Raw genomic sequence first — 15,893 nt, forward strand, 5'->3', positions numbered from 1 at the left:
AAAAAGAACATTCCAGCTTCTATAGAAAATCAATTAAAAGTTTTAATTAGGAACAATGAGCAAAATCAATAAAGGATGATTGAAATAATTTGTCTGACTTTAAATCTGGTTTCTTTTAATAATTAATAAAATCAGACGTTCAATCATACGACCATAAAGAATCCATTGACCTATTATGAACTATTGCCAGCAATAAATGAATTATTATTGCCATTCAATCGAATGAGGAACGGGAGTTAAAATTATAGCAAATATCATGTAGACTTCAGTTGAAGGTCATTATTGTTTATTTTTTGAATGTTCGGAATAGCTTCCTATAGCATTACTATAGTAAAAGAAATGGTAAGAATCATCTATTGCGATATAAAGTTGTAATATTACTTAAGTCTGTACTTAACCTCATTGCGTATTAACATCTCGTAAGTTCTCTTCGTCATCATGGAAAATAAAATAATCCAGGCTATACAATATTTCTGGGAATAGAAATTGCATAAAAATGACATTTTAAATTACACTGCAATTAAATTGAATGAAATCCCACTTCATATACGTCATATGTAAAAGACCAGCTCAAATTGACATTCTTAATATAATTAAAACGCACTTAATTCTCAGAATTGAAAAAAGTGGTATTTCCAACTGGAAAATCTAAGCAAAAAGCATTGATAATTATTGATTTATATAATAAGGTCATAAATTATTTTGATATTATTTGCATCTAATGGTTTATTTATGGAAAATTTATTGCAAATGACTATGGTTTTTTCACTAAATGTCATCGACCGGCAATGAGTTGCGATCAAATAACACAAAATATCTTTTCTTTATAAAATCTGCTTTAGTGACAACTTGGAATTCCTTGTATCGGCTTGTATCATAAGAATGGTCTTCTATAAATATATACAAGAAGTAAATTAGCATAAGTAAAACGTGACTTTTAAACAAAATGTATACCTTACAGGAAATTCCTTTGAGGTAGGAGCTGGCAGGAGCAATAAATTAATTTTTATCCAATTAGAATATGATACGTTCAAAAACTTCAAATCGTCGAATGTGTTTGAAAGTTTAGTCAAAAGCATTCATGCATTATATTAAGCAGACATTGCTCTTGTTTTTACAATCCTTTTTAAATTTTAAATCCTGTTAATACTGGTTAAAACTAACTCACGTGACTGGAAATTCCCGAAAATCAAATAGCGAATGTTAAATTATCTGATTATTGACCATAATGCGAGAATAAGATCAAAATGAACATGATGATCAAGAATGTTTGGAGGTTAAATATAGAGTCACGTACCACAAAATGGTTAAGATTCACATCTGATTGTGAATCATCAGTGTTTTTTATAACTATTTTTTTATTAATTCTCTTTTTTACAATGCGGCGCTGAAAGAATTTCAAACAGGTTATTTTCTCACTCTTTCTCTTGCGGTATTGCTGTAAATAAAAGAATACGTTTGGGGATCCCCTGAAAAAAAAAAACGCTACAAGCATCCATACTCATATTTGTAATTTTAAAACCCGATCTAATTTATGAGTGTATCACTGCTGGAATAAATCATGACTCATTAGATCGAGAACATGTAGGTTTTTCTAGCAACAAGATCTCCAATAACATTTTACAGAATAGCTTACCTGTAATTGAGTCAATTAAAAAATTACTTAAATTATTGTGATAATTATCCAAGAAATAATTGAAGGTGGGATAAGGAATTATGAAATACCTAATGTCATTTGATAATTGTCACCCTTTATTTGGTCTTCCTTTAATAGGAAGTAATGAATGATCACCTGGGAAATAATGTGAGTAATAATTAGTATTGAAAACAATTTACATCTTACAAACTAAATCAAGCGTTAAATGATCGCATTTTGAAGTTTTTAATGTAAATAATGATTAATTTGTTTTATGATGTGCTGCAATAACTAATGGAATTTTTATTAACTGAGCAGATTTGAAGCAACTATATTTTTGTACAATACGATATTTTTAACTTTGTTTTGTTCCTCTGTTCATTTGATATATGTTCACAACGCTTGAAGTTAGGTTGGTTCTCAAATCTGCTTACTCTTGAAATAATTCAAATTATATGATCCCGAACAGACACGAAGCATGAGTATGCTTTATTATATTGAGTATACTCATAAGCGCGCTCAAATAAGTGAGTATTAGGGGTGTCGATTATTTGGGTTTTCAGGATTTGTACAAATCCCAAATACCCAAATCCCAGGACCCCAAGTACTTGTACAAATCCCAAATCCCCAATAAGAACAAAATATCATTATAAATAGGCGTATTTTCTGGGTTTTAAGCCAACGCATCTAGATGCAAGTCAAATTTTAACCATATATTGTTATTTACTATTGTAAAAATTGTTTAAAATCCTTAAAACTGTAATTTTTCACTTGAATTTTCTCAAATAGGTTATAAAACTCTCGAAAACGTGAACCTTTATCTTAATTTTTTTTAATTCGAAAAAATGGCAAATTTGGTCAACATTTTCTTAAAAATTTGAAAAATCTTGGAAATTTATGGCTTTTCACCTCAAATTTCATTTATCAAAGTGAAAATTTATGGAAAATTGTAAGTTTTTGACTGGATTTTCCTGCAATAAATTGAAAAAGTCTCGTAAATGGAATTTTCACTATATTTTACTTAAAATTAACCAAAACAAATTTTTATATAAAATAAAAATTCACTTGGATGCATTTTCAATTACGGGCCGGCAAAAAAATGCCGATCTGTAGTGTTTTTTGGTCAACCCTAGATTTTTCTTACCAAATATTAATGAAAATATAAATCAATAATAAAATTTTGAAGAACTAAAAAAATAATAATATGAAAAAATGTAATGATATAGGAAAAATTCTATTGTATAAAGATTTGTACAAGTACTTGGGTCCAAAACCCAAGTATTTGGGGTACCCCAAATCCTTACAAAATACCCCAAATCCCAAATACTTGGGATTTGTAATCGACACCCCTAGTGAGTATGCTCATTGCCTGTTAGGATTAAATCATTATAGTTCATATCAAAAATGATCGAAAAATGCGCTTTATCATTCGATCAAGTTTGAAATTTTTCTAACTTTTTTATTGGTCGGATATCCTTTAATCTATATCTATGTACATTTTTATTATTTCCATTTCAATAGCTTATTAAACCTTGAACCTCAATTTTGCAAAAACATATATAATTCACAAAACTAGACTTATTTCTCGTTTTACCATTGTGTAACATCACAAAATTTTTATTTATCACATTTCGTGTTACTTAATTATTTTCAAAAAATCTAGTAGCTACTGGCGTTTGGTCACGTTCAATTGACTGCAAATTATTAACAAAAAACCAATGTTTAGAAATAATAAACAATCTTATTCTAAAGACGCTTATTATATGTGTCAATTAAGTGAAGTTTTGAATGGAATTTGTATAGATTATTAAAAATAACCGATTTAAAAATACTATACGTAATTTTCTTTTAAGTCATAGTAAAATGCTTTGTTTACAATCATGGATTGCCTCCGGAAATAGCCGGCGTATGTTCCAGATAATTGAAAAATATATAGTCTCTAATCGTACTTGTTAAGGCAGACTATTAAGTTAAATCTAATAATTTTTCGCTATAAGACTTAATGAGCTGTAACTCAGTGCCTACACCTCGCTAATTTTCCAATCAATTTTAAATCTGCAATGCATGATTACTGCCATATGACAAGCATTATTAATATACTTCGCACATTGAAATAAATGCATGGACATGAAGTGTTGATGCCAATTTTTTATAATTTTATGGTGGTATGGCTTTTAATTACGTGACGATGATGCGTCGTGCTATGTGACTTAACTCACGCAGATCAATTGCTAAGCAAATCTTTAAATTAATACATTCACACGTGAATACGGTGTGGATATAGAAATGATATCTTTATGTACCAATTCTATATTAAACTGGAAGTAGACATAAACAGTAAATGAGGTTTGATTTCTCTTCCACATACATTCATAGAATTATGCCAAATTTAAGTTTGCTTTAAACTGCCAATGAATTATGATAGAATTATACAGATTTTTTAATTGTACGTAGCTTTTAATTGTTTTTGTTTTTTCTTGGTTAAAATTTAATGCCAATTTATTAATAACACTTAACCTTGGAAATGGTTGAATGAGCACAAAATAAAACTTCTCTTCAACTCTCCTTTATTAAAATATATTTTAATGCTTTAGCACTTGAGTGAATGAGAAAATTTCAACCTAAAATGCTAATTATTCGATAGAAAATGCAGGAAATTGAAATTCGATACTTTGCTTTATAAAACGAGCATTCACTTTATGCTTTTTACTATTTGCGTGTCGGCTTTAGGATCATCGAGTAAGAAAGCTCCGAGCTGTTTCAATTTCAATATTTTGGTACTTTCTCTAGTCCCAAATATGCAACTGTTTCAAGCTTAAGCTCCGTAGCTCACTTTTTTGGTTTATGCTGCTGCTCGGGTAAAAGATGAACAAAAGAGAATTCGCAAATTTTTGATGAAGTACAAGGATTTTTTGATGCCGGAATTGATTCCTTTTCCTCTATGCTTTGAATGTAGATTTCATGATATCTCTATAAAATTACGTTTGCCTTGCACCTGTCACAGCTTTTATACTGAGTAACTTTACATCACAGATGTTTGCACGCGCCACAAAGACAAAAGATTTTTCTCCGCTCGATCACTCCACCTGGTCACATCTATCATGAAATTTAAAGAATAATCTATTCATTTGCAATTGTAATACCTAATCATGACTATGACAATAGAGGGGTAAATGGAAAAATTCAATTAATTATAAATTATATAATATAAATGTTCAGGTTGGGATAGAGTAAATTATTCAATAGTTTGAGGCTTTCCAGACCTCTCCAGCATGAACAGATGTTAGATCAAAATGTATCTCGAGGTTTCCTGATATATGCAGTCATGCTTTAGAAGCAGGTTCAAGGTGATATTAATCTCACGGCAAGCTTTAAATTTGCATATCAAAACGTGACAACAATTGTGTTTAGAAAAGCTCACTAGCTATACTCAATCTGGTATTGACTAACAAACTAATTTGCATATTTTTTCGTCTTGTGTGCTTTCAGGAATTTATTTATTTTTGCTCTATGGTTAATCCTAAAAGAATTAAGTTACTGTAAAAAATAATATATTGAAATTATGGAATAGTTGTAATGTTTGCAAAATGATTTTTTTTGGGTGTGGGCAGTACACGGGTTTTGTACCTTGTAAATGAATGAGTTTTCAGCTATAATTTTTGTGACATTTCTCGTAAAAACTTCTCAATAAGATTTATGTCGAGGACACAATTTTAATAGGTTAATAATTTTAGCAGCAGTGTTCAAAGTTGACTCAAATGTCCAGTCGACATGAATCAACTTTTTAAAACAAAATCCGAGTCGACTTCAAGCTCTGAATATCAATAATTTTCTATCATTAATCACACATAATTTATTATTTATAGTTTCATCATTATATTCCATTTATAATATAGTTTTTGATTAGATTTTAAGATTTTAATTGCAATAATTATGCGTACGTGACATAAACAGTCAACAACTTAATGGTGTAATTTTATTGCAGATTTTCAGCTTATCGCCTATTTATGTTTTTAATGGTCTATCATGTCAACATCGGTAAGCTTATGTATATTCAGTCTGAATGTGAAGCTTTTTGCAGGCGTGAAATCAACGTTTAGATCTAAGGTTTCAAATAAATGTCAATTATATTATAGCGAGAATAAAATCATGGTAAATCCCATTTATAAGATGAAGTGCAATTTTATTGGCTATACAATATTTATGTCGATAAAATATACGAAAGAAATGAGAAATATTTCATCTAACTTCTTATTAAATGCGGCATTTTCTTAGAAAACTAGCTGTGCAAAAACCATGCAAAAACCCCATCAAGCATGATGGGAAATTATTAATTTACTATCGGAAATTCGGGTTTTAATAGGCAAAATGCCAGAAAGAATATTCTCGGATTTTAATCTATTTCCTTCATATTTATATATTGTATTTATATTGGTTCCTATAGCATTTAAATTCCGATAAAAAACGAGAAAATATTAAACCGAAGAGAAAAAATTCCAGTTTATTCTTTTGATGACAAAGTCATTGCGATGATTCCAAAGAGTAGAGTTCTTTTTCTTTAAAGTATTTTAATCTGTTTACACAAAAAATAAGTATATCCCCGTAGTATATGTAGAAATGCAAAAACGGCGTTACTCATCGTTAAAAATTACCCACAATAATCCTATACAACTTCTTCTTTATCTTTTAACCACGTGAGTTTAATTTAATACTTTTCTTGAGAACATTTTTGTTTGTTATTTCCAGTAGTAATATCTATTTCAATGCAAATAGTAATGACTCTTAAAATTCAATATTTGATTTTCAAATGTATTACCCGAACAGCACAACATGTTCTCTAGGGCACTGCTATGACGCCATATCAACGGTAAGACTCGAAGTTGCTGTGACGGCAAAATGACGGTGGATTTCGGTCAATAATTACGACAAAAATTGTGATTCGCCAGATTATGCTGCTCGGGTAATTGAAATGATTTTTTGACAGGCAAATTAAATTCTTTATTTAAATTTCTTGAGCTATTAGCAAATCAGATGTAAGCTCCCCAGCAATAACAATAATTTCAATTAATCATCTCAATATCTATATTTAGGCTAATAATCCGAGCTGTCAAACTTCTCAGCTCATTTTTTTATTGTTCGATTGTTTGACTTCAGCTACAATAGAGCTTAATATTTTGACAATGGCTTACTTATTCGTTTGATTAACCGTTTCGATGTTCTTGAAAAAAAAAGAAACGAATGTTCTTAATTCTCAAGTTTATTTTTATTAATAGATTAGCGCATTTAATCCAGCGACATTAATTCTGAATATTCTGGTGTTGCTATTGGCTGATAAAATTTAATTTTTTGCAATATGAATGTTATTTATGGACACACAAAATAAATGAAAGTATCCTAGGTGTTTGATTTAATTTGATAGTTCAATAAAATTAATTAAGTCACGTAGACACATCTCAAACAGATTTTTTGCCGGTAATTTAATTGTTTTTAATTCAAATTTTTTTGTCTCTTAATATTATTGATCTGAAGCTTTTAAGAAGGTTGATCTCCTTCATTTTCATATAAAAAGTCAGAATACGTTTCTTGCTATGTGCCAAAATAGTTGCTTATAGCCATTTCAATTGCTACAATTCACTTTCCCTTGAAAATCATTAATAGATCTTGCGTGTCATGAAATGCCAATTTTTTGTGCGAATTAAAAGTGATTTTATTTCATTCTTTTGTATTTGGAAGTTTCGTCCCATTACCATTTGCATTAATGTTGACTTCCAGTCTGCAAAATATTTTCCGTTTTAAATTCACGTAATTTATTTTGTTCATTCCAAGGATATGCATGTACATATGAGACAACAAAATTTAATTTAACTACAGTATTAAATCATAATTTTGTTTAAAATTCAAATTGGAATAATATACAGTTCTTCTATGTACAAATCGATCTTTCCTTCCTAAATAAATATTCATTATTTCATATCCAAGCATTTTATGATTTCGAGTACCTAAAACAGTAGTGGGAAACCTTTTATTCTTTGTTTCACAGCTTCATGGTACGCTTCGAGTGAAGCGGCATACAGCATGCGGTTCATGGCATTTTCAACAATTTTTGCGGTACAATAGTATGCCGTGGCAGACAAGTTGCCCACCACTGACCTAAAATAAATTCAATCAGTGCAGCAAAATCTTTTCTTCCTTTAAGATTAAATTAATTCATCAAAATCTCATTTTAATCGTATAATAATCTGATGTTATAACATTGAAAAAGCTTTTTAAAGCCATTTAAGACTTATTTGTACGAAATGAAATTTTCAGGCAGTGATTTCGGCGTAGCTGGTTTTATGAATCATAGTAAACTACAATAAGTATTTCCCTGTGCATGACCTTAAGTTTAGCTGCAAATATTATGCTTATTATTATTAAATCGTTGTGACTTAATGCTGTTTTATATCAATGAACATTTCATTCAGTTGCTTAGATTTTACGTAAAAAATAATTTTTTTTCCTTCGACTGATTGAAATTAGCTAAACAGTTTGAGTTACTTCACTTGCCAACAAAAAAAAGTTTGACATAAAAAAATATTTATGCCTTCAGATGTTCTTATTGTGAAGTCCTTCGCATAGAACTTTAGTTATTTGCAAACTCAATTTCAAGTTTATTTTTTACAAAGCTTTACAATGCATTTTGCGGTCAGAATTTGACCGCACTCATACAATTAGATGTTTTGCTGCTTACTAATTGTAGTATTATTCATTTTCATAACGATATCGTTAGCGCTGATCATGTCATGTTTTGTATCCGCTCAATGTATATAAAAATTATATTCTCTAATCTAAGCTGCTGTTGATTTTTTATTGAGTTGGATATTACACATTTGATTGATTTTTTTCGTCAGACATGCACAATCGGATATGATTTGTAGCTCAAATTGATTTTAAAGACTTATGACGACGATAAATATTTACATACTTACTAGGGCTATGATTAGATGCAAAGGACTACAGTTTTTGTACCTCATATTATTGCATGCCTGCAGCCTTGGATGATCCCTAATATATACTTATTGTGTAGTAAAGCATTTTACAGACTTTAAAATATAACTTAATTTTAAAGTTGCTGTCTGTAGCTGCCATATAATAGCAGCTAACTTTAGATTCCATATGAAAATAAACATAGAATTTAACTGAATATTTCTATGGTCGGTTCATTTGTGTGAGCATAAAAAATAAAGACACTAGCTAGATACTAATTATCACTTAATCATTACATGTAATTAATTTATCTTGTTGATGAGATACATTTAGAAGTAATCACTATAAACAAGTAATTTGTAATATTTTAGAAGTTTGTCATGTGACTTTAAAATGACTTCTTATTAATTAACAATTTATTAGTAGCTATTAGTCATCTAGACTGCCAGTTAATTAGAAGGTTATTCTAATACTCAACATTGTGCATGTACTTTCACAAAAAATATTGAATATTCATAGTTCTACATGATTTCATGTCCGTTTTACAAGTAGAACTATACCTTACAAACGATTAATTAATAGATATATCCATGTTATAAATAAATTACCGCGAAAAACTCTATATGAACTCATTTCAGAGACAAGAAGTTCCTGTTTCAACTGACTGACAGTTGATTTGCTAGAATTCTTAATATTCCTTCAACGGATTTTCTTGACGTAAATAATTAATGGTAAAACGGATTTGTATTGATTTATGATGGACAAGATTTTCATTCTAGTTTGGATTACAAACGTATTCCTGAACATTACATGGGAAGATTCAAATCTATATTACATTAGTAACCGTCAATTTGACCTGGCAAGTAGGATTACATTTGTTACAGTTATTATATCTACTTACGTCTACAAATATATATTAAATTATCTCTATAAGTATGACTGAAAAAGTATTAAGTTATTCCGGATTTAAAAAAAAGTTCTCCGCTCACGTAGACCATTAAAATTTACAGAAGCTGAAAACAATCCGTTTTATGCTTCACAGGTGGCAACAAGTGTGAGAAATCCTAGTAAATTCCCTAAAAGCTTTATTAGTATTTTTTATGAATATTAATTGTTGTAGCTCACAATTTTTTCTACTTCTTTCATTCATTTCCATATATCCGTAATTGTTTAAACATGAACTTGAACAATAGAAACATCGATTTTTGTGTTCGCATATTGAAATTGTAAAAAAACTTTTTTTTCCAGCACGTTAGCACTCGGCAAATTTAATATGCCGTAAATCGATAATTGATTTATAACCTGTCATGCACTTTTAACTTCGCTTCTTCGAGTGCGACTTTGTTTATGGAAAAATTCAGTTGTTTTTGTTTAAAGTGCATTTCTGTTCTCGCTCTCATTCTTATTGTATAAGCGCTGTGAAGCGTAGGAAGTTCAATAAAGAATTAACATTATGCAATAGTTGAGAATTATATTTGATTTATATTTAACACAAAAATTAATGAATATTCATGAGATGATATTGGTATTTAAATAGACATTCTGTTTCCAAGGGAAGTGGATTTTGAATTTTGGAACTGCTTATTATTGAACTTTAAAACGTCTAGCAATGTCAAAGTATATGTAACAAATCTGACTGCGGAAAACGTCGAGTAAATTAATCAGCTGCTACTTACAAAAATCAATATGCTCATGTTTCATTTTTAAAAAGGAGATTAGAAAGGTTTCCTTTCCGGGTTTCAAGCTTAACAGCTTTTGTATTGGAAATCATTGTTCATTATAATTAATAAATTAATAGTTGAGTCTACTTGCTACCTTATAATTGAAATAAATTAAGAATCTAGCGATAAAAATAAGAATGACTCATAAAAATCAATTTGACCAGAAGTTCACAATAGCTACAATAGTTCATATTGTTATAGTGTGGATTAATAAATTTCACAAATCGGTATAGGTATATTTTTAGAGGACAGATCAAATCTACGGTTATTGAAAATTAATGCGATTATTGCTCTAGAATGCAATATAGCTACAAAATACATTTATAGCTAGTTTCATAATTAAAGTATTTCAAAGAATTTCAGTTCCTTCCTCTTGCATGAATGCTGTCTGGATACAATAATTAAAGTAAATATTTAAATAGCCTCTGAATGAGTTGCTCTGACAAGATGTTGAATATAATCTGAAAAAGGAAGTGTAAAAAAATCAATCTGCATTTCATATACTTTTTGTTATTATTAAAATGCAAACAGGTGTTACTGTCCGCATATTTTCACTTAACTTGTTAATTAAACAATTCACAATTGAAGGAGAGAAAAGCTTTGAAAATGAAAAATTAACTTAAAGCTTGATTTTAATTCATTATAATCCTAATTGACAAGTTATGAGCTCAAGTGTTATTTGATTTCAATTAACATGTATAGCAATCATCGACTAAATCATCTGTAATGATATTATTGGAATTTAATTTATTAATACTGTCAACTTCATAAATAAACTGAATCACATTCTTTAAATTTGTTTCAAGGACGAAAAGCCAATTAACTGTCTATTTATGTCATTAAATGTTTTATGTCGTCTCCATACAATTGACATTTATTGCCATCAAATTGGCCGTTATTTATGTTACTGTGTTTTCTTATTACTTTTTCAGTAAACTTTTGAAACTTTAATATGTATTTAAAATGATCTTTTTTTGTTACCCACCTCACTTTAAAGGTGCGTAGCTTGAAATTCTTGAGTTTGCAATATAAATACTGAGTTTGCAAAATAGTAAGGGGACTCATGATCCAAAAGATCCTACCTCCTTGGCTACTCTCCCGAAAGTATCCTTCTTTAGGAAATTTATTGAAAATTTTGCAAAAAAAAAAAATCAAAAATTTGAAGATTCAAAAAAATAATGCCGCCCGAGCAGGGACTTGAACCCTGGACCGTTGGATTAAAAGTCCAACGCTCTACCAACTGAGCTACCCGGGCATGTGTGTAATATTTGACAAATTCTCATACACACTTATTTTTCTCTGTTTAATGAACCCAGCATCCAAAAACCTAGATTGTACAAATTCTCTGTCTGCACTTTAAGTTGTTATTTATTCATCAACAACAGCTTCTGACGCTGTTTATTTGCTATATATCTCGAATTTACAATAAAAAGAGTAAATACCTTATTTGAAAACAGATAAGTCTGTAGCAAAAATTCCTGGAATACCTAAGCAATTCAAAAACCTGAAAATATCATAACGGAAAAATAATTTTTAAAATATTGATTTATTTTTGATTGAAAACTAGATGGCGCTGTCATCATTAAGAATGTACGCTTTATTTATATCAAAAAAGAAGGTATTATAAAATGGCTTACATAAGTGGATTTAAATAGTTTTGTTATTCCAATAATATTGATTTTTTGGTGGATGATTAAATCGATAATTGAATAATACAAAAATCAGCAAAATATTGAAAAATGAAATTGTGCAATGCCGGATATTATCAAATTTCCTCAATACAGATCTGCTTCATGTGGTTAATATTTCTGTCTAATATTTGTCACTGATGAATTTCGATTAAATAAATAAGTTATCATTATTTTTCAAGCAGTGTAATGTCAAAGGATTTTTGATATTTTAATCAATTGAGAGTGTATATTGAATCAAAATATTAAGCATATCAGAGAATGAAGAATCGTAAGCAAGCTCAAATGTCCATGTTAAAGTTTCGCTAATTTTCTCGCGTCCTCATAAACACTCGATTCTTCTTACTATGAAATGTACTAAAAATAAATTAAAAACATTCATAGCCTTTAAGAAATCCAAAAAAGTTGTATTTTTGGATTGATATAGTACGAGTGAGAGTAAAAAACTCAAATAGTGAATAGGTCAGGTATTTGTCTATTTGAGAAAAATAAAGTGGAAGTGATAAAGAAAAAGCTCAAGAGATAAGAGAGAAGGAAGAAACTAAAATTATCAAATGTGCAATCATCAATTTTGTGACAGCCGAACTTAATTGAATGTAATATAAAGTGAAAATTAAAATTGAAACAATGAATTATTTCTATCTTTGATGTGGAATAACCGTGAACTTCCAATGTAAATATGTGATATAAATAATATAATTAAGGTTCAAGGTTACACACCATTACTTACGTATGATGCATACAAAAAATTATAGTATATAGGATTTCTCATCAACAAAAAAATAATTTTATGGTAAATTTCATTAGCGAATTAGTGGAAGGGAATTTATCGAATATATTTGTGCACGACATATATTTTCAAAATGTGTGAATGAATGAAAGAAGGAGAAAGAAACAGAAAAAATCAAGTGCAAAACTTAAAGAGAAAATCAATACAATTAATGGAATAAAGTTGCGTATTATTTTTTTTTTTGTGTTCCTCCTTTGTCATAAATCTGAAACTTTTCTGTGATCAATACACCGAAAAAAATAACAAAAAATTCGACCATGGTCAGTGCTAGTTAGTTGACGTTTAAAAGACAGCTGTATTTGTGTTCTTGTCAGCTTCGTTAGCCGACAATTTGATAATTTACAAGGAAAATATAAAAATGAAATAAGCCACAAAGATTTCGTCTCTTCCTCATCATTTTTTATTTCTGCAAAATATACATGTATATTTATGAATTGCTTATATGTATATAAATAAAAAGAGTTAATTTTTTATTACTATTTTTTGTGAATGATAAAATGAAAGATGAAAACAAGAAAATAAAGCAGATAAAGAAGCATATTAAGCAATAGCTCGAAAAAGCTTATATACACAAGAGAGAGAGAGGAATCAAAAGAAGAAAAGTGAAATTTTTAATGCGGAAAATGAAACATGTTAAATTCGCTAAAAATAAAATTCAAAGCTTTTCAATTCAAAATTCAAAATTTTTCATAAGCGAAAGAAATAAAAAGATTATTTCCAATTCAGTGCCGGTTTTTTTCTGCAAATGTCATTGAATCGAGTCATCGCCGCCCTTATATATAATAAAAATAAATAACGAAGGGAAAAAAAAGTATTCAGAAGAAGAAATCGCTTTTCATTTTCATTCAGCTGATGAAAAGCTTCTCGTGGCCTTGAACTTATTTCTTTCCTGCTTTATATTTTGATTCGACTCTGTATCGTTAACGCATACGTCAGGCATTTGTGAGTGTTGTTTTTTTCTTCCAAAAATCATATACTTCTGTATTTTTTGTGCGAAATAAATAACATAAAAAAATGAAAACTGAATCAGAGTCTAGAAAAACACAGCATGTACATATGAGTATATAAAAAAACTTGGGGGACAATTCAAATTTATTTATCGTAGTCTCTCGAAAGATGTGTTTGAAATACTATCAAATATAGGCGTATCATTCCATACAACACATCTTCAAAAAAAAAAAATGCTCGTATAGCTGGTTTCTACAGTTCAAAACATTAAATATTTTTAAAAAAAGAAGAAAATCTATGTCTTATGTGACATCATTATTATTCCTCTTATTATTATAATCACACTATTTATGGAAATAATGAAAATCAATAAATGATTGAATTTATAATTTTTTTAATTCTCTATTTCTGTTCAACATATATTTATTAGTAAATCCAATGACATTAAACCTTTAAAAACCGGTAAATTTACGATTCAAAATTTTCAAGGTTTTCGAGCTTTTCTCCTCCAAAATGGAAGGACTTGTTGGAAAATTGTGACTTTTATCTTCCTATTTCTCATACAATTTTTAACAATTTATTAAATAATATGAAATTTATATAATTAATTAAACTCATTCACAATTGTAGATTAAGAAGTACTGAAACAATTATAAAGTTGCCCTCTTTGACCACGCTGCAATCAGAGTCGAAAAAGCTGGCAATCAGTTATACGTCACAATTGTTTACCAAAAAAGTACGCAGAAAATTGTAAATTAAGCTATCAAGCTAAGGTCACTCCAAAGTGTTTCCGTTTTACATTCGCGATTTTGAATCTTTAAAAATCGTTAGAATATGTTTGAAAAAATAAATTGATAAGAGATTCTGATGTACATAAACACTTTTGATAATGCCTGATTATTTGCTCCCCATAAAAGGTTAATCAAAACTAATCTCAATGTATATCATGTTAAGGCCTAAAATTATTTCAAACTGAAATATTTTAAAATACGTGCGATTTCAAGTAGTGGCTGTAAACATTCCAATTTAAAATTTCTTCCTAAAAATCATTAATTTTTAGAGCTCGTAGTGTAAACATTATTAAAGCTACTTCTTCTTCATCTCTATTTTTTGTAATTTGTAAACAATTTAATTGAAAGTCTATTTATTTGGCAACTAATTTTTTACTTCCACTAAAATATTTTGTTTAACATAAAAAATGTAAAAGCATAGGCATTACCTTAAAAGTATATGAAATCTTATTTCTTGCTAATTTAATAGACAAACCGGTTATTTTAAATATCTGATCTATAAAGCTAGTATCATTTTATATCAACTTCAAATATCCTCATTAGCTCCAAGGCATATAATACGCGAAAAGTCTATACAAGTGTCTATGTATTTGTTTAGCATTTCTAACTACAATCTTGATAATACCGGTTAAATTAAATTAAGTTTTTTTGAATCGCTAGGAAAGTGAAAAAGATTACTTTTTATCATATTTAACTTAATATTTGGGTATGGCATGATAAGGTAGTACACATGATAATATTTCGCTTACTTTCTTCGTGTATTTATGATTAATAATTTATAGGAATACTATATTTGACCTTTATATGAATTTTACTTTTTCCACTGTGTATTACATGAACTACTCGATTCTTCTATTATTTATTAGAACCTTCATGACCCAGTATTATTTAATATTTTGGTGAGTTATCGTCAGAGAATCTCAATTATTCTCCATGGTGAGAAAATCAAATGTCAAAGCGAAACTACAGTGTTTCGAATTAAACGATCAGATTTTCCGTAAAATTAGTATCAAACTGGATTGAATATGCCTGACTGCTTAATCTTGATTTTAATACAATTTAAGTTAAAACTGTTGTAAATTTTAGGCTTTAAAATTTTATAGGTATAAGTGTAGTGTATCACAGCTTGCATAAATTGTGATTCAGTTTCCGAAAGATTAATTACAAAGCAGTGAAAATAATAGTGTATTAAGTAATACATTACATACATTAAAAATGTGGTTTTAAAAAAGAATTTTCAGTAAAAATAAACTTGAATTAAATTCCAAGAAATAAGGTAAACTTTATCAATTTTATCAAGTGTTTGAATTTCAATGCGTGACGTTCAAAATGTATGCTTAACTTATAAGAATT

At 28.8% G+C, this 15,893-nt stretch overlaps 1 protein-coding gene and 1 non-coding gene across 2 annotated transcripts in view; one reads left to right on the forward strand and one right to left on the reverse strand.

The window, feature by feature from the left end:
• Nucleotides 1–11,505: 11,505 nt before the first annotated feature.
• On the reverse strand, nt 11,506–11,578 carry TRNAK-UUU (transfer RNA lysine (anticodon UUU)). The gene has a single exon. It is a non-coding gene; the product is annotated as a tRNA-Lys (tRNA).
• A 785-nt stretch (nt 11,579–12,363) lies between these two features.
• Nucleotides 12,364–15,893, forward strand: part of LOC139094143 (uncharacterized) — a 49,048-nt gene continuing 45,518 nt past the window's right edge. Inside the window, exon 1 of the mRNA XM_070645084.1 lies at nt 12,364–12,684. The gene's annotated coding sequence lies outside the window, so the exon portion shown is untranslated. The remainder of the gene's footprint in view (nt 12,685–15,893) is intronic.

The sequence above is a fragment of the Chironomus tepperi genome, unplaced genomic scaffold (genome assembly GCF_022539635.2).
Source record: "Chironomus tepperi strain 1889 unplaced genomic scaffold, CSIRO-AGI_Ctep_v1 contig_349, whole genome shotgun sequence".
Lineage (NCBI taxonomy): Eukaryota > Metazoa > Arthropoda > Insecta > Diptera > Chironomidae > Chironomus > Chironomus tepperi.